At 48.0% G+C, this 21665-nt stretch overlaps 1 protein-coding gene across 2 annotated transcripts in view; it reads right to left on the reverse strand.

Moving 5' to 3' along the window:
- AGAP3 (ArfGAP with GTPase domain, ankyrin repeat and PH domain 3) overlaps window positions 1-21664 on the reverse strand; it is a 64686-nt gene extending 43022 nt beyond the window's left edge. For both annotated transcript variants that reach the window (XM_012806520.1, XM_012806518.2), the window contains exon 1: window positions 21479-21664. The gene's annotated coding sequence lies outside the window, so the exon portion shown is untranslated. The remainder of the gene's footprint in view (window positions 1-21478) is intronic.
- Window position 21665: the final 1 nt, after the last annotated feature.

Here is a 21665-nt window from a genome sequence, read left to right on the forward strand (position 1 = left end):
AAAAAAAAAAAAACATGCCCCACAGTGTGAGTTGGGCCAGCAGACCTGGCTCCAAGGGCACTGGCAGAAGGCTGTTCACTGCCTCAGCACACACTCTTAGTATTCTCCTAAAACAAGATTCTTTGCTTTTGGTAAGCACGATTTTCCTTCAATGCCAGTTGCCAGTTTACCATTACATGTTCCCCTTACCCACCCCGGGTCTCCCACTCAGAGCAAAGGAGGCTTCACCTCAGACTCCTTCCCATGGCTGACTCCCAGCCTGGAGAGTGTTATCACCTGTAGCTCTGCTTATTTTACCCTTGATCAAGTTTTGGGGGTACCTAGGAAGGAAGGGGTTGGAGCACCGCTGCTGTGGGATTCAGAGTCATGAACACTACCCCACGGTTCCCTCCACCTGAGCTGCAGTGCCTACCCCGCCTTCCAGGAGTAGAGAGACAGGCGGTTTCTCGAAAACACCAATGGAGACAATCTCTCTCAGCCTCCCTGAGACCCTCCCACTTGAACAGAAGGCTCAGCCTCTCCTGGGACAAAGCCAGGCTCTCTGCCTCCCTCCCTACTTCCCCAGCCCTCCCAGAGTGTGGTCTCAACCAGGCCTGGGGCAGGGGTGGCGGCTAAGGCCCCTGGGTTGGGCTTGAGTCAACTGAAGCAGGGCAGGGAGGTGTCACAAAGATGCCCGCGCACTCCAGAGGTGCCCCAGTGCTGCCCCTCCACTCCCAGGGGTCATGTGAAACTGTGTGGACTTGGGTCTGGGTCTCAGTCTCTGACCTCTTCCCTGGGGTGATGCCAGTGTTTTCCCCCAACCTGGACTCAACAGACCCCCCAAGCACACCTGACCCTCCGAGGCTTTGTGTGGCTCGTGCTCCCACTGCACAGAGATAGGAAGGAGCATGCAGCCTGGGTTCCTTGCTACAGGACAGCCTCTTCCCTCTCTCAGCGCCCACTTCCATTGTCACCTAGTCCCTTCACCCCATGGCTCCTGCCCAGCTCCACCAGACTTGGGCCAGGTACAGGGAGAACAGCAGCCACGCTCTCAGGGCTTTGCTCACTGGATAAACAATTGGGCAGCATGTCCAAGCCCTGAGCTGGCAGAGCAAGACCTCAACAGCAGGGCACTGTGTTTCCTGGCATCTCCCTGAGTCCCAGCTCAAGGCATTGCCGTCCTCTGTACCAGCAGTCTGGCCAGAGTTGGGTGGTGGCTCGGAGGCTCTGCACAACTCAAGCAGGGGACCCCATGCTGGCCTGTTTCTGACACTTCTGCCAGAGACACATCTGCCTCAGAAGGAGACCATTTGGTCCACAGTAAAGCAGACTGTCTCATTGGCCCATGAGGGGACATTACTACAAGTCCCTGCTTTGAGGAGCTCAAAGCCCCTTCCTCAAGTACCTGCCTGACAGTCCCAATCCCTATCTGCATCCGGCCTGGGAGGTACCCCACAGCCAGGCAAGAGCCCTGAGCTAGTGCTTCTGACCCAATACAGAGGCAGGAGGCTCTGTGGACATTCATGGCCTCACTGGGCCAGGCCTGGTGCTGTGCTGAGGATCTGGGAGTGGCCCAACTGCTCCACATGGGACAGGGCTCTGTGTCCACCAGGGAACATTAGCACATGACAAATGCCACCCTGGGAGGCAGCAAGTGCTCTAGGTCACAGGGGATCAGGTCAGAGAAGGCTTCAGTGGTGACCTATGAGGGCAGGCACCCAGCCAGCCCAGTCCAGGCTCCAGGGGGAAAGCAGAGCCTCCCAAACAAGGTGTCTGGTCCCATGCAGGGTGAAAAGGCCTGACAGAGCCCCATTTAAAACCCAGCTTGCCAAGCAAGCCCTTACAACTACTTAGCTTTTGTGAGATCATTCCTCCCCCGTGTAAAAGGGATAGCAATATGTCCCTCGGGGCTTTTGCACTGCTCAGGACCCAGGCAGAGAATTACAGGGTGCCAGGTGGACTCAGGCAGCACCTCTCACCCAGCCCCTTCCAGGCAGCTGAGCCTCCACATTGTCCAGCATGTGATGAGAGAACAGGGTCAGGATGACATCTTCCTCCAAAACAGTGATAAAACTGAGGGGAAACTAGAGCCTCCCAAGATGACCACATCTGTCCTCTCCCAGCTGGACTGGATAGTCTTGGGATGTCCCAGCTCTGATGTGACATCTGAGATGTTACAAAGGACATGCAGAAAGCAAAGGGCTGCCTGGTACAAACCACCCCTCGGACTCCATGCTGCTCCCAACAAAGCCTAGGGTCCTTCCTGATGTCCACAAGGGGGAGTCACAAATGGGATCCAGCACTGACCACTGCTGCACCATAAGAGGCTCCTTCCCACAAATGGTCCATGGTCACCTCATCCTCCAGTCAAGGGGGTCTCTCCAGTTCTTGGCCAGGAAGCAACCCCAGGCAAAAGAGCCTTTCTTCTGTGCCACACATCTTCCCAGGGTCCATCTCTGCTCACAAACTTCCTGCTATTATATGTATCACTTAGCATAAGTTAAGGAGAAACTACAAACACAAAACCTCCAGGCCAGGTGAAGTGGCTCACGCCTGTAATCCTAGCATACTGGGAGACCAAGGCATGTGGAATGCCTGAGTTCACAGGTTCGAGACCAGCTTGAGAAAAAGCAAGACGTCGTCGCTAAAAATAGCCGGGCGTTGTGGCTGGTGCCTATAGACCCAGCTACTCGGGAGGCTGAGGCAAAAGAATCACTTGAGCCCAAAAGTTTGAGGTTGCTGTGAGCTGTGACGCCACAGCACTCTACCAAGGGTGACAAAGTGAGACTCTGTCTCCAAAAAAAAAAAACCTCACAAAAAAGCCCTTGCCTAAAATGCCAGGATGGAGTGAGGAAATATCATAACTTTTGTTGACCAAGGCCTGTGACCATCCCTTCGCTAGGAAGACCCTAACAGGTAACCAAGACTCTGACTTTGTCTTCTCCAAGAGGAAGGCCTGACTGTCCCCATCTGCCCTCTATGAACAGAATCACAGTTCCCAAACTGGGTACAGGAGAACTCCTGAACATTATTAAATATGACTGCCCCATACCATAGTCATCCTTTCAGGTTGTAAGAAAATACACAGGGACAAAACACTACTGTAAATTTAGTCATACTTTAAAAGGATTTGTTAGCTGGTGGTGATGGCTTGCACTGGTAGGCCCAGCTACTAGGGAGACTGAGGTGGAGGATCCTTTGACTCTAGGAGTTCAAGGCCAGCCTGGGCAACACAAGTCCCTGTCTCTATAAATAAATAGAAAAATTAGGGCGGTGCCTGTGGCTCAAAGGAGTAGGGTGCTGGCCCCATATACCAGAGGTGGTGGGTTCAAACCCGGCCCCAGCCAAAAAAAAGAAAGAAAGAAAGAAAGAAAGAAGGAAAAATTAGCTGGGCATAGTAGAATGTACCTGTAGTCCCAGTTACTTAGGAAGCTAAGGCAGGAACATTCCTCGAGCCCAGGAGTTTGAGGTTGCTATGAGCTATGATAATACCACTACACTCCAGTCAGGGTGATAGAAACTCTATCTCAAAAAAAAAAAAAAAAAGAAAGAAACATTATTAAAATTAATTTCACTTTTTTTTTTTACTTATTCCATATGACTACTTAAAAATTTAAATTTACACATGTGACTCACCTATGTCTATTGAACAGTACCGAATTAAAGAAGAAACTTGGCTCGGCGCCTATAGCTCAACCGGCTAAGGCGCCAGCCACGTACACCTAAGGTGGCGGGTTCGAATCCCCAGCCTGGACCCGCCAAACAACAATGACGGCTGCAACCAAAAAATAGCCAGGCGTTGTGGCGGGCGCCTGTGGTCCCAGCTACTTGGGTGGCGGAGCCAGGAGACTCGCTTGAGCCCAGGAGTTGGAGGTTGCTGTGAGCTGTAATGCCACGGCACTCTACCCAGGGGGACAGCTTGAGGCTCTGTCTCAAAAAAAAAAAAAAAAAAAAAGAAGAAACTTTATCAACAGGCAAAATAATAAAGATAATACTGGGTACATGTGTGAATATGTAGACCCCTTGTGATAACCTCTGGCCTTGGGGCCCATGCTCATTAGCTGGAACCTCAAACAAAAGTCAAATTGGCCCTCTGTCTGTGGACCTTGCTGGCTATTCCAAAGTACCCAAACTTTGCCTTCATACAGTTCCCAAGCTGGGTTTCAGCACACACAGTGCCATGTGAGGCACACCCATACACATGACCTTACTCAGTCCTCAATGCACCACAGCCTGGAAGGCAGTGGTGATGAGTCAAAAAACAACTGCTGGGGGCGGCACCCATAGCTCAGTGGGTAGGGCACCAGCCACATACACAGAGGCTGGCAGGTTCAATACCAGCCTGGGCCACCTAAAACAACAATGACAAATGAAATAGCCAGGCACTGTGGTGGGCGCCTGTAGTCCCAGCTACTTGGGAGGCTGAGGCTAGAGAATCACTTAAGTCTAAGAGTCTGAGGTTTCTGTGACCTGTGACGCCACAGCACTCTAGCCAGGGTGACAGCTTGAGACTCTGTCTCAAAAAAAGAAAAAAAAGAAAGAAGCACTGGGGAGGGTGCAGAGCAAGATGGCAGACCAGAAGAATTGTTCACCTGAGCTGTCCTAGAACGACTAGGGAAAAAGAGAGAACCCAGCCATACCTGGCACAGAGAACTTGCCCAGAGTCATAGCTCAGGGAGCACAGCAAAGACATGGTGAGCTGGATACAACATATGATCTGGAGCAGTGGAAATCTGATAAATTAGGGAAGTGATTGTGAATTGCTGGGATCAATGGCTCCCCACGGAGGTCTGGGACAGGAGGAACCCTTTCTGGAGTTATCAGTTGTTGGGGGAAATTTTGTGTTGAGTAGAAAGCTTGGAAGAGTGGGAGGACTTGAATAGTATATAGCAACCAGATTTGAATGCTAGTTGGAGTGGATTTGCCACAGGTTTGGTGGCTCACAAGGCAGCCATATTGAGAAGGTCTCAATGGCTAGGGAGACTGCCATCGTGGTAAGGTTGGGAGGTCTTAGCAGGAGCCTAAAGAACATCTTAATTATGGCTGCCAGGATCAGAACTCCACTCTTGGGGACAGGCTGAAGGATTCCCACACCACACTGGAACTGGAATCAGGGGTCACTATGAGACCTGCCCCTGAAGGATTCTTGGGAGCTTTTAGATCCCAACCTGTTAGGGTCTGAATGCTGAGAAAACAATCAGGTGATCACCAAAGGCAACTAAGTTTGGAATAGGGACCACAAAGGTTGCTGGCTGTGCTCTGTGTCTCCTAAAAAAACCACAGCACCACCTGGTGTTCTGGAAACATATTGCAATATATTGTCATCAAGAGCAAGGACTTCTGTTTGAAACAAAGGAGGCAGTAAGAAGGAAAAAGGAGAACAAGGGGCAGCGCCTATGGCTCAAAGGAGTAGGGCAACAGCCCCATATGTTGGAGGTGGCAGGTTCAAACCTAGCCCTGGCCAAAAACTGCAAAAAAGAAAAAAAGAAAAGAAAAGAAAGAAAAAGGAGGACAAGGAGATGAACAAGAAGAGGGCAGCACCTGTGGCTCAGTGGGTAGGGCACCGGCCCCGGCCAAACTGTAACAAAAAAATAGCTGGGTGTTGTGGCAGGTGCCTGTAGTCCCAGCTACTCAGGACGCTGAGACAAGAGAATCACCTAAGCCCAGGAGTTGGAGGTTGCTGAGAGCTGTGTCATGCCACAGCACTCTACTAAGGGCGACAAAGTGAGACTCTGTCTCAAAAAAAAAGGAGGTGAACTGGCTCGGCGCCTGTGGCTCAAGCGGCTAAGGCGCCAGCCACATACACCTAAGGTGGCGAGTTCAAATCCCCAGCCTGGGCCCGCCAAACAACAATGATGGCTGCAACCAAAAAATGGCCAGGCGTTGTGGTGGGCGCCTGTAGTCCCAGCTGCTTGGGAGGCTGAGGCAGGAGACTCGCTTGAGCCCAGGAGTTGGAGGTTGCTGTGAGTGTGATGCCATGGCACTCTACCCAGGGGGATAGCTTGAGGCTCTGTCTCAAAAAAAATTTAAAAAAAAAAAAAAAGGAGGTGAACAAGAAGAAAAAAGACACAAGAAGAAACCAATAGAAAAATTCAGGCAACATGAAAAACCAAAACAGAGGAACTCCCTCAAGGGACCATGAGGCAGCTACTGCAGAAGACTCTACCTATAAAGAATTAATGGACTTGACAGAAAGGGATTTAAAATGTGGATGGTAAAGACAATAAAAGGAATGGACAAGAAAATGGAAAGACAGAACCAAAAGTTGGACAAGAGATATGAGAATATAGGGAGGATATGGTAGAGCTTAAAGAAATGAAGGAGACAATCAGGGAATTAAAGATGCAGTAGAAAGTATCAAAAATAGGTTAGACCATGGAGAAGAAAGAATCTCAGAGATAAAGGATAAAGTTTTCAAGTGAACCCAGTTAGTTAAAGAGGCAGAGAAGAAGAGATAGAAAGAAGAACATGCACTTATAGAACTGTAAGACTCCATGAAGCATTCGAACATATGAATAATAGGAATTTCTGAAGGGGAAGAAGATTGTCCCAAAGGAAATGGAAGCCCTACTGGAGACTATCATAAATGAAAACTTCCCAAGTTTTACTAAAAACCCCAATGCACTCTTCTCAGATGGATATCTAACTCTGGGTCATCTAAACTCAAAACAGAGCCTCTCCAAGATACTGTGGAATGATTCTGTCCAAAGTCAAGATGAAAGAAAAAAATCTACAAGCAGCCAGGAGTAAGCACCAACTGACCTACAGAGGCAGAGCCATTAGAATGACAGCAGACTTTTCAAATGAAACCTTCCAAGCCAGAAGAGCATGGTCATCTACCTTCAGCATTCTTAAACAAAACAATTTTCAGCCCAGAATTCCATATCCTGATAAACTAAGCGTCAAAATTGATGGAGAAGTCAAATATATACAAGATATACAAGCACTGAGGAAATTCGCCACAACAAGACTAGCTCTACAGGAAATGTTTAGACCTATTCTCAACACTGACAACCACAATAGACCACAAGCAAAAAGTCAAAATTTAGCTTCCACAATGGTGCAAAGGATAAAATGACACACCGGACTTTCACAAAATAAGATGAACAGAACTCCACTATACTTATTAATTATCTCAATAAATCTCAATGGACTAAATTCACCATTGTAGAGGCACAGGCTGGCGGACTGGATAAAAAAGCACAAGCCATCCACATATTGTCTCCAGGAGACACACCTAGCATTGAAGGACAAATCAAGACTCAGGGTTAAAAGATGGAAAACAGTATTTCAAGCAAATGGAAATGAGAAGAAAGGACGGGTTGCAATCTTACTTTCAGATATAAGCGGATTTAAAGCAATTAAAGTTAAAAAAGACAAAAATGGACTCTTAATACTGGTCAGAAGAACAATACACAAGAAGATATTTCAATTTTAAATACTTATGCAGCAGACCTAAATGCTCCCAGATTTATGAAACATGAAACAGACCTTGGTGGGTCTAAGCAATACAATATCCCATAACACCATAATAGTTGGGGACTTTAACATCCCTTTGATGGGATATGGACAGATCCTCTAAACAGAAATACAAAGGACTTAAATGTGACCCTAGAACAAATGGGATTAGTAAACATATACAGAACACACCATCCCAAAGCTAAGGAATATACATTTTTCTCATCAGCCCATAGTACTCCAAAATCGACCACATCCTAAGATACAAATCAAACCTCAGCAAAATTAAAAGAAATTATGCCCTTTTTTTTTTTTAGACAGAGTCTCACTTGTCACCCTTGGTACAGAGCTTTAGCATCATAGCTCACAGCAACCTCAAACTCTTGGGCTCAAGTGATTCTCTTACCTCAGTCTCCCAAGTAGCTGGGACTACAGGTGCCTACCACAATGCCCAGCTATTTTTAGAGGCGGGGTCTCGCTCTTACTTAGGCTGGTCTTGAACCTATGAGCTTAGGCATTCTACCTACCTTGGCCTCCCAGAGTGATAGGACTATAGGAGTGAGCCAGGGCACCTGGCCTAGAAATTATACTTTGTATCTTCTCAGACCACAAGGCAATAAAAGTGGAACTCAACTCCAACAGCAACATTCATTCTCACACAATGACTTGGAAATTAAACAACCTTATGCTGAATGATAGTTGGGCTCAGGAAAAGATAAAAGAGAAAATCATTAAATTCCTCAAACATAACAATAAAGACACCTATATCCCAAAACTTGCAAGATACAGCAAAAGCTGTCTTAAGAGGGAAAATTATCACATTAGATGCCTACATTTGAAAAACACAAAGAGAGTGCATCAACATCATGAACTATCTTATGGAATTGAAAAAAGAAAAACAATCTAATCTCAAACCCAGCAGAACAACAGAAGTAACCAAAATTAAACCAGAGATTAATGAAATTGAAAACAAAAGAATCATTCAGAAAATTAACAAAACAAAAGGTTGGTTTTTCGAACAACTAAATAAAATCAATAAATCTTTGGCCAGATAAACTAGAAACAGAAAAGTAAAATCTCTAATAGCCTTAATCAGAAACGATAAAGGGGAAATAAGAACATATGCCACAGAAATACAAGAGATCATGTCCAAGTACTAAAGAAACTCTATGCCCAGAAATTTGACAATGTGGAGGAAATGGATCAATACCTGGAATGACATCCTCTACCTAGACTTAATCAAGAAGAAACAGATCTTTTGAACAGACTGATTTCAAGAACTGAGATGGAAGAAACAATAAAAAAATCTCCCAATGAAAAAAAGCTCTGGTCCAGATGGCTTCACACCAGAATTCTATCGAACCATCAAAGAAGAGCTTATACCCATACTGCAGAAATTATTCCAAAAATTGAGAAGGAAGGAATCTTCCCCAACACCTTCTATGAAGCAAACATCACCCTGATACCAGAACCAGGAAAAGACTCTACAAAAAAAACTTCAGACCAATTTCAACAATGAACATGGATGCATATCAACAAAAGCAAAAACAAAGACCATATGATCCTCTTAACAGATGCAGTAAAAGCATTCATAAAATTCAGCCTCCTTTTCTAATTAGAACACTTAAGAATTTAGGCATAGGTGGCGCATTTCTTTAACTAAATAGAAGCCATCTACAACAAACCCACAGGTAATATTATACTCAATGCAGTAAAACTGAAAGCTTTTCTACTCAGAACTGGAACAAGACAAGGTTGTCCTCTATCACCAATACTATTCAACAAAGTGCTAGAAGTTCTAGCCAATACAATTAGTCAAGAGAAGGAAATAAAGGGCCTCCAAATGGGTGCAGAAGAGGTCAAACTCTCACTCTTTGCTGATATGATCTGATACTTAGAGAACCCCAAAGACTCAACCACAAGACTCCTGGAAGCGATCAAAAAATACAGCAATGTCTCAGGATAAAAAATCAATGACCACAAATCAATAGCCTTCGTATACACTGAAAACAGCCAAACTAAGAAGTTAATCAAGGACATAATTCCCTTCACAGTAGCTTCAAAAAGAATGACATACCTAGGAATGTACCTAATTAAAGAGGTGAAGGAACTCTAAAAGAAAATTATAAAACCCTAAGAAAAGAAACAGCAAAAGATATTAACAAATGGAAGAACATATGCTCATGGCTGGGAAGAATCAACATTGTCAAAATGTCTATACTACTCAAAGCAATCTACAGATTCAATGCAATCTCCATTAAAATACCATCATCAGGGTGGCACCTGTGGCTCAGTCTGTAGGGCACCGGCCCCATATACAGAGGGTGGCGGGTTCGAACAGAGCCCTGGCCAAACTGCAACAAAAAAACACACCAGACTTTCCCAGCTAAAAAAATAGCCGGGCATTGTGGTGGGTGCCAGTAGTCCTAGCTACTCAGGAGGCTGAGGCAAGAGAATCATCTAAGCCCAGGAGTTGGAGGTTGCTGTGAGCTATGAAGCCAGGGTACTGTACCAAGGGCAATAAAGAGAGACTCTGTCTCTTAAAAAAAAAAAAAATACCATCATCATGCCTTTAAGATTGAGAAAAAAAAATTCTTCATTTTGTATGGAACCAGAAAAAAACCCTGTATAGCTAAGGCAGTTCTTAGCAATAAAAACAAAGCTGAAAGTATCAACCCTACCAGACTTTTGGCTATACTACAATGCCATAGTGATCAAAGCAGCACGGTACTGGCACAAAAAATACAGACATGACATTTAGAACTGAATAGAAAACCATGAGAGGAAACTAACCCCTGCAGCCACCTGATCTTTGATAAACCAAACATGAACATACACTGGGTGAAAGAATCCCTATTCAATAAACGGTGGTGGGAGAACTGGATAACCACATGTGAAAGACTGAAACTTGACCCATACCTCTCACCACTTACAAAAATTGATTCAAGATGGATAAAAGATTTAAATCTAAGGTATGAGACAATAAAAACCCTCGAAGAAAGTGTGGGGAAAAACACTTGAAGATATCGGCCACAGGAAAGCTTTTATGAAGAAGTCATCCCTGCCAATTGCAACAACAACAAAAATAAACAACTGGGACTTAATTAAACCAAAAGGCTTCTGTACAGCTAAGGAAAACAACAACGAAAGCAAACAGACAACCTTTGGAATGGGAAAAGATATTTACATATTATAAATTTGACAAAAACTCAATAACTGGGATCTATACAGAACTCAAATTAATCAACAACAACAAAAAAGACCCAACAGTTCCATAAATCACTGGGCAAGACAGATGAATAGAACCTTCTCTAAAAAAGACAGACGGGGCAGCGTCTATGGCTCAGTGAGCAGGGTGCCGGCCCCATGTGCTAAGGGTGGCGGGTTTGAACCCAACCTGGGCCAAACTGCAACAAAAAAATAGCCGGGCGTTGTGGTGGGCGCCTGTAGTCCCAGCTACTCAGGAGGCTGAGGCAAGAGAATCACCTAAGCCCAAGAGCTAGAGGTTGCTGTGAGCTATGACATGATTCTTTTCCCCAGTGTATGTTTATGTTTGGTTTATCAAAGATCAGGTGGCTGCAGGTTGACGAATGGCTACCAAACATACAAAATAATGCTCATCAGCCAAGTGCGGTGGATCACACCTGTAATTCCAGCACTCTGGGAGGCCAAGGCCGGTGGATTGCCCTGAGCTCACAGGTTGGAGACTAGCCTAAGCAAGAGCAAGACCCTGCCTCTAAAAATAGCCAGGTGTTATGGAGGGTACCTGTAGTCCCAGCTACTCGGGAGGCTGAGGCAAGAGAATCTCCTGAGCCCAAGAGTAGGAGGTTGCTGTGAGCTATGACATGACAGCACTCAATTGAGGGCAACAAAATGAGACTCTGTTTCTAAAAAAAAAAAAATGTGGCCAGGCGTAGTGGCTCATGCCTGTAATCCCAGCATTCTGGGAGGCCAAGGCAAGTGGATTGCCTGAGCTCATGAGTTGGAGACCAGCCTGAGTCAGAACGAGACCGCATCTCTAAAAATATAGCCAGGCAATGTGGCAGGCACCTGTAGTCCCAGCTACTTGGGAGGCTGAGGCAAGAGAATCGCTTGAGCCCAAGAGTTTGAAGTTGCTGTGAGCTGTGATGCCATAGCACTCTACCAAGGGTGACAAAGTAAGATCCCTCCCCCAAAATGCTTATCATTTCTAATCATCAGAGAAATGCAAATCAAAACTACCCTGAGATATCACCTAACTGCAGCAAGAATGGCCCATATCACAAGGTCTCAAAGCTGCAGATGCTGGTGTGGATGTGGAAAGAAGGGAACACTTTTACACTGCTGGTATAATAACCTTTAAGGAAGGAAGTATGGAGAATCCTCAAAACTTAAATTAGACCTCCCATTTGATCCTGCAATCTCATTACTAGGCATCTACCTAGAAGAAAAAAAATCCTTTTATGGGCTCGGTGCCTGTAGCTCAGTGAGTAGGGCGCCGGCCACATACAGTGAGGCTGGCGGGTTTGAGCCCCACCTGGGTCTGCTAAACAACAATGACAACTGCAACCAAAAAAAAGCTGGGCATTGTGGCGAGTGCCTATAGTCCCAAATACTTGGGAGGCTGAGGCAAGAGAATCACTTAAGCCCAAGAGTTTGAGGTTGCTGTGAGCTGTGAAGCTATGGCATTCTACTGAGAGCAACTGAGACTCTGTCTCAAAAAAAATAAAACCTTTTATGATAAGGACATTTGTACTAGACTGTTTATTGTAGCTTAATTTACAATCGCCAAAATGTGGAAACAGCCTAAATGCCCACCAGCCCAGGAATGGATTCACAAGCTGTGTACCATGGAATACTATTCAGCCACTAAAAGAGATAGAGACGTCACATCATTTGTATTAACCTGGATAGAGGTGGAACACATTCTTCTAGTAAAGCATCACAAGAACGGAGAAGCAAGCAAGAATCCAGTGTACTTTATTCTAATATGAAGGCAGTAGATGAGCTAATACAAGGGGTGGGTAGGGGAATGAGCAAGTGGGGAGATGGGAAAAAGGGAGGGGGGATAGGGGACCATGGTGTATGGCACACTTCTTGGGGTCAGAACATAATTATAAGAGGGACTTTATCTAACAAATGCAATTAGTGTAACCTAATTCTTTGTACCCTCAATGAATCCCAAACAATAAAACAATAATAATAATTCGGTGCTTGTAGCACAGTGATTACAGCGCCAGCCACAAACACTGAGGCTGGTGGGTTTGAGCCTCGCCTGGGCCAGCTAAACAACAAATGACAACTGGAACAAAAAATAGCTGGGCTTTGTGGTGTGCACCTGTAGGCCTAGCTACTTGGGAGGCTAAGGCAAGAGAATCACTTAAGCCCAAGAGTTTGAGGTTGCTGTGAGCTGTGACACCATGACACTCTGCCGAGATTCTGTCTCAAAAAAAACTAATAATGACAAAAATAATGTTAGAAAATAAAAAAAAGGAAAGAAACAATTGCTGGGCTGGCGCTGTGGCTCATGCCTATAATCCTAGCACTCTGGGAGGCTGAGATGGGAAGATCCCTTTAGCTCAGGAGTTCTGGACCAGCCTGAGCAAAGTGAGACACTGTCTACAATTGCTGCCCATATGGGTACTTCCCACGGGCTGGTGCTGTCCTAAAAGCACTGCATGTATACGTTCAGTGACACACACCAAATGTAGTACTCACACCTATGCTATACCCATGTTTTACCAAAAACGAAGCCAAGACACAAAAGGCATTAAGAAACTCACCCACGGTCACAGAGCTCCTAAGTGCTCAAATCCAGGCAGTCTGGCTCCAGAGCCAGGGTTCTTAACCACTACCTTGTACAGGCTCCATCAGAGAAGGAACAAAACCCAGGCCTTACCTTACCTTACCCAATGTAGAACTGTCTAGATTCTAGAATGATCTTAGAAGCAATAACCAAGTAGAGGGGCCTTCAGAGTGATGGCAAGTCCTCACATCTTCACAAGTCTTTTCAAAGGTCCTAAGGCTTTCAATGAGGTAGTATGTATGTCAAAAACTCCTCTCAGCAGAGAAATGATGTCCCTGGGTCCCAGCAGGAGCATGTCAGGAGCCCTGAGTGGGGGCCCAGACCTCTGAGCCTGCCCTGTTCCCTGTGCCTGGGTTTTAATTCCATTCTAGGAGTTTAGGTTTCAGGTATGAAGCCATCAAAACATCAAATTAAATGACAAAGAGAAACTGCAGTGAGCAGGCACTCCCACAGTGACCAGGAAGGGAGCAAACAGAAAAGAAAGGAGAGAAAAATACACCCTGTGAGTAGGCACAAAAATACACACAGCCACACAGAACCAAGCCATGTACAGTTGGGACAACAAACCTCAGTCTCCTCAGTGGCCCAGGGGACAGTACCATCTGCTCTGCTCAGGACAAGGTGTCAGTCGGGGTGACAGAGTCTTCTTCTTAGCTGGAACCTCAGACAGATATCAGCCATGAAGCCAAAGTGCTGACCAAGACCAAGACTGTACCATACTTCCAGCAAACAGAGAACCATACAGGCTCTTTTTTTTTTAACCCACTGAGTGGGGAAGTGGAGCAGGGAACAGGCTGTCTCCAGCCCTGGAAATCAGAACGGCCTCTCTAGGGCAGTGTGCCCATGTGCAGCCAAAGTCCTAAAAACAGGCAACCCTAGAGTCTCATCGTTTTCTTCTGGGAATTTGTCAAAAGGAAATAGAATAATCAGACAGGTGTATAAGGAGGTACACAATAAACAGCATTTGTTTGTGCCTGCCAGAATAATGACTAATGCTCAGCAGGTGCTTACCACATGTCAGCCCTGTTCTAAGCATGCTGCACACAGGACCCTGTCCATCCTTGACACAAATGAGAGACATGGCCAGTGGCTTTGTTATGACCCTTCCACCTAAGGTGGAAACTGAGGCACAGAAAATCTCACCTCTTCCCATATGATCTCTTCCAATTATCAAGCTCCTTGAGGGCTCCAAGGACGCACATCTCAAAGTGGCACATGGACAAAGATGGGCTCAGAACAAGGCCCAGGACCTCTGCTTGGGTCCTCACTTGACTGCACCATAGGCCAGAGAGCCGACTCTAAGACACAGACAAATGTTCACTCAGGGGATCACAGCTAGGTGCACAGACACAGCCAGAATGTGACTCTAGGAAGATGGGCCCAAAGCTGGGGGTGACCTGCCCGAGGTCTCACAATCAGTTAGTGGTAGAGCAGTGATGAGAACTCCCAGCCCAGGAAGCAGCCCAACATGTAGCCAAATAAAGGAGCCTCTTGTGAAACTATGACTCTCTGGCTCCCCTTCTCCCAGTGAAGTGTTTTACACAAAATCCCACCTTTGCTGTGAAACACTAGTAGTATCAAATCAGTCAAAGAGGAGCTGATAGGAGACAGAAGGCCGCACCTAACAACAGACACCTGGGGGAAGGTAGGCCCAAGCAGCCTGTTTCTTCTACTGCCTTTTATGCTTGAGTGGGTTTTAACAAGCATATATTTACTTTAGTCACTTAGACATACTTAAATGAAAATTTTCAAAAATATATTTTAGAAGCATTTCTTAAGTAAGTATCAGCCTACTGTTTGCTACAGCCACGCGTATTCCCAGAAGGGAGAGACACTTCAGAGAGCCACCATGCAGTAGGGGATTCAAGATATCAGAAGAAAACTATAGGCCAGGCACAGTGGCTTACGCCTAAAATCCCAGCACTTTGGGAGGCTAAGGTGGGCGGATCGCCTAAGCCCACATGCTCGAAACCAGCCTGAGCTAGAGCCAGACCCCATCTCTAAAGAAAAAACAGCAGGCATTTTGTGGCAGGCACCTGTAGTCCCAGCTACTCAGGAAGCTAAGGCAAGAGAATCGCTTGAGCCCAGAAGTTAGAGGTTGCTGTGAGCTATGATACCATAGCACTCTACCAGAGGCAACAAAAGCGAGACTCTGTCTCCAAAAAAAAAAAAAAAGAAGAAAAGAAAAAAACTGTAGCAGGAAAAAGAGTCCAAATTCACCCTTAAATTATACTCTAAAAGTTTCTAAGACTCAAAGTCAGGTCAATTCGGCTCGGTGCCTGTGGCTCAAGTGGCTAAGGCGCCAGCCACATACACCTAAGGTGGTGGGTTCGAATCCATTCCGGGCCCGCCAAACAACAATGATGGCTGCAACAAAAAAATAGCCAGGCGTTGCGGCTGGCGCCTGTGGTCCCAGCTACTTGGGAGGCGGAGGCAGGAGACTCGCTTGAGGCCAGGAGTTGGAGGTTGCTGTGAGCTGTAATGCCACGGCACTCTATCCTAGGGGACAGCTTGAGTCTCTGTCTCAAAAAAAAAAAAAAAAAAAAAAGTCAGGTCAATTCAACTCTTAATAAAATTTCCTTTAGAAACAGCTTATAAGGGCTGATGGGGGTGCCCCCCCACACACAAGTGTATTATATCCATCCTGCCAAGGGGGACACCACCAGACCTGAAGTTGGAAAACCAGGTAAAATTCCTGGTTCTAACACTCAACACTGTGCCTCAAGGAAAGTTACTTATCTAAATCCTAGGCTCTCTCACTTGGAGATGATACTTGCAAACCTAAAGAAGCACCTTCTCTGGGAAAATAAATGGTAAGCTGCAAAGCTTTAAGCCTCATTCCAATCTCCAGTTAAGTGGCAGGCAGAGTGTCAGAGCAGCAGGGGACCCAGGCACTGTCAACTCCACGCTCTACTGCAGGATCAGCTGCCCTGGCCCTTGGCCTATATGGTGCAGGTCAGCTAGAAAGAAAGCAACTCTTCAGGCTCATTTCTAGTTACCTGCCTAGTAAGAAGAACAAGAGCAACACTCACGCAATGCCACATGGGGACATAGGGATTCTCAGGGGGGTGTCTGGCTCCCCCAAGCTTTCCAAGAAGGCCACCTCTCCCCCTCCTCTTCTGAGCCAGAGGCAGGTTGACAGCTGGTGGAAGGCTCAGGAGCACCAATGATCGGTGCAGTGTGGGCTGGCATGAGCCTCCTCAGAGTTAACGCTCCCCTGACACCCCTGCTCCTGCAGGACAAGATGAAGTACCATTTCTTCTGGAATGACTACCAGGACTTCTGGGAATGTGGAGAGATAGAAGTAAATACATAGAGAAGAAAGCATTGAAACTCCTTCACTGGGGTCTTACCTGTCCTCCACTGTTGCCCCACGACTTGATGCCCCAGCCTGGGGCCACAGCACCCACCTCGCTGCTCCCCGGATACCCCTGTATGCACTGTATGCTTCCACCCTGCTGCCTTCTACATGAGAAAGCTCAGCCCCTAGCCTGATACACAGGAATAAAATAAGTGATATAGGAAGGGAGCCAGGTGGTACACAGGGACAAGGATTGCTTCGTTTGTGCAGTATCATCACATGGGAGGAGCCAGAGCTCAGTGACCTTGGATAGGGCAGGGTGGGTTTCCTGCCACACAGGACCATGAGGTCAGACCGTGTGAAATCCAGCTGGTTAGCTCTTCCCATCTCCCCTTCTGACACTGAGGAAAAGGTCTTCTGGGATTTTCTGAAACAGGGTCTCACCTGTCACCCAGGCTGAAGTACAATGGTATGATCACAGCTTAGTGCAGCCTCCAGCTCTAGAGTTCAAGGGATCCTTCTGCCTGAACCTCCTAGAAGCTGGAATGACAGGTGCACACCACCATGTCCAGCTAAATTTTTTAATTTTTTGTAGAAATGGGGTCTTGCTATGTTGCCCAGACTGGTCTTGAAACTCCTGGCTTCAAGCAATCCTCCCACATCAGATTTCCAAAGTGCTGGAATTATAGGCATGAGCCACTGTACACGGCCAAGAAAGAGGTCTTGTTGAGGCTTCTCAAGTCTGACCTTTGCCCTGCTGTCCTGAAATCTGGGCTTTATTCCTCCCACTCCCAGTACCCCACTGGCACCTCCTACAGGCCGAGCTCTTCTCCCCACGTGCACTGAACTCAGACCTTCTGGCCCTTTCTCCCCACTACTCCCCTTTGATTGCCCATTTTCCATTGTGCTACATGCAACTGGGCCACACAGTAGGAGCTAAATAAATGTATCTGGAACAAACGCAGCTTTCCCCAGCTACTAGCACCCACACGGACATCTTCTTTTTCAGAATTCCTAGAACCCTTGTGTTCAAAGTCCTATATAAGCAAGCCCACCCCCACTACTCATTCCCTAATAAGCTAATTGCCAAGACGGCCCAGGAGGGTTCAGGTGCAGATTCCCAGTCAGGATAGGGAACATCCACCCAAGGAACAGTGAGAAGGAAAAATAAGCTCAGAAGAGAGCACCCCTGGCTCTAAAATGCATACCAATATTCTGATCCTCCTGGACCAAATTGCAGAACAAATAGGAAACACCACGCAAAACTCCAGGTGGGTCTGAGGGATGGGTGCAAGCAAGAGTGTGGGCTGCAGGGTGGCTTCTTACTGCTCCCTCCGCTGAGATCCCACCCAACATCCCAGCCCCCTTCTCTGTCTAGCCTCTGCTTGCCTGCATCTCTTTCAGTCCCTTTAGGATGTTACCAAGCCCAGGGCCCAGGGCAAGCAGGCAATCTGGGAACTGAATCAGTGGGCCAGTGAGGCTAAGAGCACTCCAGCTAGTACAGGTTGCTGAAACTCAAAGGAACTTCACTGTTGTTATGTTTTGTTTGTTTAAGCCCTAGGGAGGAAAACAAAGGAAAAACTTGAACAAGTCATCTAATTGACAAAGCCCATTTCAGCACACACAATAGTCTCCATATGGCAAACAGACCATCCACTTCCAGGCCCCATGCCCATCAGGAACCTTGAGCTGGGGTTCCAGGTCCTCCCTGGGGACAGCTCTCCCCTGTGCACACCCACCCAGCTAGCAGGCCTTTCCACCCACCTGCCAGACCCTTGGGGCTGTTTCTCCCAACGGCTTCTCCAAACTCTTGGTTGGTCTGGTCCAGCCTCCTACGTTCCACACATCCAGGGTCCCTCGTCTGGACTGCATCCCTCTCTAGGACATAGCTAGGAGACCCCAGCAAGTCAGAGGAGTGCCTGGAGGCGAGCGAGTGCTGAGCTGGGTGCCAAGAGCTGGGCTCCCTTCCTTCTGAGCCTCAGTTTCTCCACCAGTGACATAAGAGTGGCTCAAAGGTTCTGTACATGGAGCCTTCTAACTCTGTCCCAGCCCCCAGCTGTGCTCCTCCATTCCCTAAGACCAAGTGATGGACAGGTTTTTTCCTTCTTTAGCCTTTGGTGGGAAAGGAACTTCCCAAAATGATCTGCTTCCTCTTAAATCCTGTCCTGAAACACAGGAAAGCTGACCATCACCCTGCTTTCTCCTGCCCTGGACACGGGGTGGGAGGTGACTGAGAGAAGTGGAGAGAAGACAGGAGATAGAAGTACCCACTGTACTTCCTCAGTGCCAAATGGGTCCTGAGAGCACCTCCCAAGTCACTTTCAGAAAAGGGATGAACCCTTCATGGAAGTCTTAAGCAAGTGTGGGAGGCTTTGTTACACAGCCTGCAAATGTCATCCCTTTCCACTGAGAGGCTTGCCCCCCTCTCCCCCAAGTAGAGGATCTACTCTAACATGTGTTTATATAACAGCCCAGGTCTGCAGGGGTCTGGGGTAGGGGGTAGGGGTGTGGGGAACTCAGTCTCAGTCCAAGCTCAGAGTGAACTCAGAAATGCCCCCCAAAAACCAGCCCCTCTCCTTCGTTGCAGAAAGAAGGTGGGAGACACTGCTTCACAGGACAGAAGCAATACAGTTTGGCAGATGGAGAGGCCTCCAATGGCAGGAAGGATACAGGGCAGAAATTGGAGGCGTGTTTTTTTTCTTTTGAAGCCTGCCTACAGCAACAAAGCTCAGACAACAGAATAGGGAAGCAAGAGGGGTGAGGTGGGTAAGAAGGACAGCTCTGGGAAAGAGCCTGGGAGGCCCCACAGAGAGCAACACGGCAGCAGGGACCAGGGGAGGGACAGCAGAACTGACAATACACATGTGAGCAGCAGCTGGGTCCATCTGGTGACGATGAGACATCAAGTCCCAGGATTTCATGATACTGATGCAGAGCTTCCAGGCCAAGCAGATGGGACCATGGGGCATTTCCAAATAGCAAGGGGAAGTTGGCTGGGGGGAGGGCTCTAGCAGGGGGGAATTCCACTTCTCATGTTGAATTTAAGATGAGGAGAAAACCCTGGCTTGGTGCCCATAGCTCAAGTGGCTAAGGCACCAGGCACATACACCAGAGCTGGCAGGTTCGAATCCAGCCCAGACCTGCCAAAACAACAATGACAACTACAACAAGAAAACAGCTGGGCGCTGTGGCGGGTGCCTATAGTCCCAGCTACTTGGGAGTCTGAGGCAAGAGAATCGCTTAAGCCCAGGAGTTTGAGGTTGCTGTGAGCTATGATGCCACAGCACTCTACCCAGTGTGACAGCTTGAGGCTCTATCCCCAAAAAAAAAAAAACCAGAAACCCAAAAACCCAAGTGCACGGCCTTCTCATCACAGAAAGCTCCCAACAGAGAAGCCTAAACTAGGAAGGAGAAACCAGCAGGCCCTCTGCCCTCACTTTCCTGGGCTGGCCCACCAGGTCTCTTCACCCTCTAGAAGGAGGGGGGGGGGGAGGTAAGCTTCCTGGAATTTATCAGGAATTTCTTTACTTCCTTTAAGGGACAGTGAAGCTGCAGCAAATGGTGTCTCTCCCCACCCCATTCCCTTCAGATCTAGAAGGAAAAATTGGCTATCTCTTCTCTTTGGGGCCCCAGGCTCACACAAATGCCTCCTCCCAGTCCCCAGCCACTGCAGTGATTCAGGCCATTTACTCAGATCCATTTTAATGAGTTTTTGCTGCCACCTAATTAGTTCACAGTGAGCCCAGTCTTGAGAGGAAAGAGATAAGGGGGGGGGGGGATTCGGGAGGACAGAAAAAGTCAGACTGGAATGTCACAACACAAAGGCAGGACTCTAGTTTCACACCAGGTCTCCTACTTCCAAGAGACCCCAAAATCCTTCCCCAGCTATGGGGACCTCTGAAAACAGAATGTAATGTTCAGGTGCAGAAACTCAGAGAGCCTCACACAAGGAGGTGAGAGTGAGGCCCTAACTATAAGGCCCCAGAAGTGGACAGGCCCCACAATTCTATGTCATCTGGAAGAGCCATGTCACTTGGCTTTTGCTGCATTTCCACTAAGACAGAACCCCCACTTGCTGGTGGGCATCCCCCTTCTCAGGTAAGTGAAGGAGGAAGCAGATGGCCCAAGGCAAGGCCCATCTGTCTGTGAGCACTTGAAGGTCACCATGCCACTGGTGCCTGTGACTACGAGTGGCCCTTACCACATCAGTGGGGATTTCTGCAATCAGTGTGCCCACATGTCCTATGGCACCCGGCACCTTAAAGGCCAGCAGCCAAGAGACCAAAGAAAGAACAGTGGGGAGGCATCCCTGGAGGTCAGTCAGCCCCCTGCAGGCCTGCGCCTGCCCCCAGAGTTAGCAGCCACGAATGGCCGGCGCGCACTGTACCAGGCAAAGGCGCGGATGGACAGTCCAGTGCCTCTCCAGCTATCGCAACGCCAGGCGCGGCCCTCAGCAGCGTGGGGGGTATACGTCGAAAGAGGACGCCGCCACGAGCGCCACCCTCATCTTCTAAGGCCCACCGGCGCTAGGCCCAGGAAGACTGCCATCCACTAACCGGAGCATTAAGCCCCCGCCCCATTGCGGCGCAGAGGCTGGGCAGCGGCCGAAATGCCTCCCCGGTCGCCGCCCCACTTCCCCGCCCGCCAAGGCACGCCACCGCGCCCACCCTCCCTGGCCAGACCAGATCTGGCCCAGCCCCCCAGGGCTATATCACCTTCGCGCCCTGGAACACTAAGAGCAGAAAACGTGTCCCCTGGCCCCAAAGTATCCCTGGACGAGATATGGAGAAGGCTGCTAGCCCGCTCTACAGCGCCAATCAGCAGACCGCATGGCCCGGATCTCAGGCGAGCAAAGACCCCCGACAGGGAGAGCGTGGCCGTCCGGGCAGTGCACCCTTGGCCAGCTCTGGAGAGGCCACCGCGCCCTGGCTACCGCAGCCCCCGGATCCGCTCACCCTCTATGGAGATGACGTGCTCCCGGATCTGGTTCTGCAGCGCCAAATCCTCGATGCGCTCGATCAGGTCATAGATGGCGTAGATATTGGGATGCACGGACTCGAATCGCTGGATCTCGGCCCGGATGGCCGCCGAGTTGGAGAGTGCGAACTGCTGTGGGGGTCCGCTGGCCAGCTGCTGAGAGGG

The sequence above is a fragment of the Otolemur garnettii genome, unplaced genomic scaffold (assembly GCF_000181295.1).
Source record: "Otolemur garnettii isolate 467f Iridium unplaced genomic scaffold, OtoGar3 scaffold00053, whole genome shotgun sequence".
Taxonomy (NCBI): domain Eukaryota; kingdom Metazoa; phylum Chordata; class Mammalia; order Primates; family Galagidae; genus Otolemur; species Otolemur garnettii.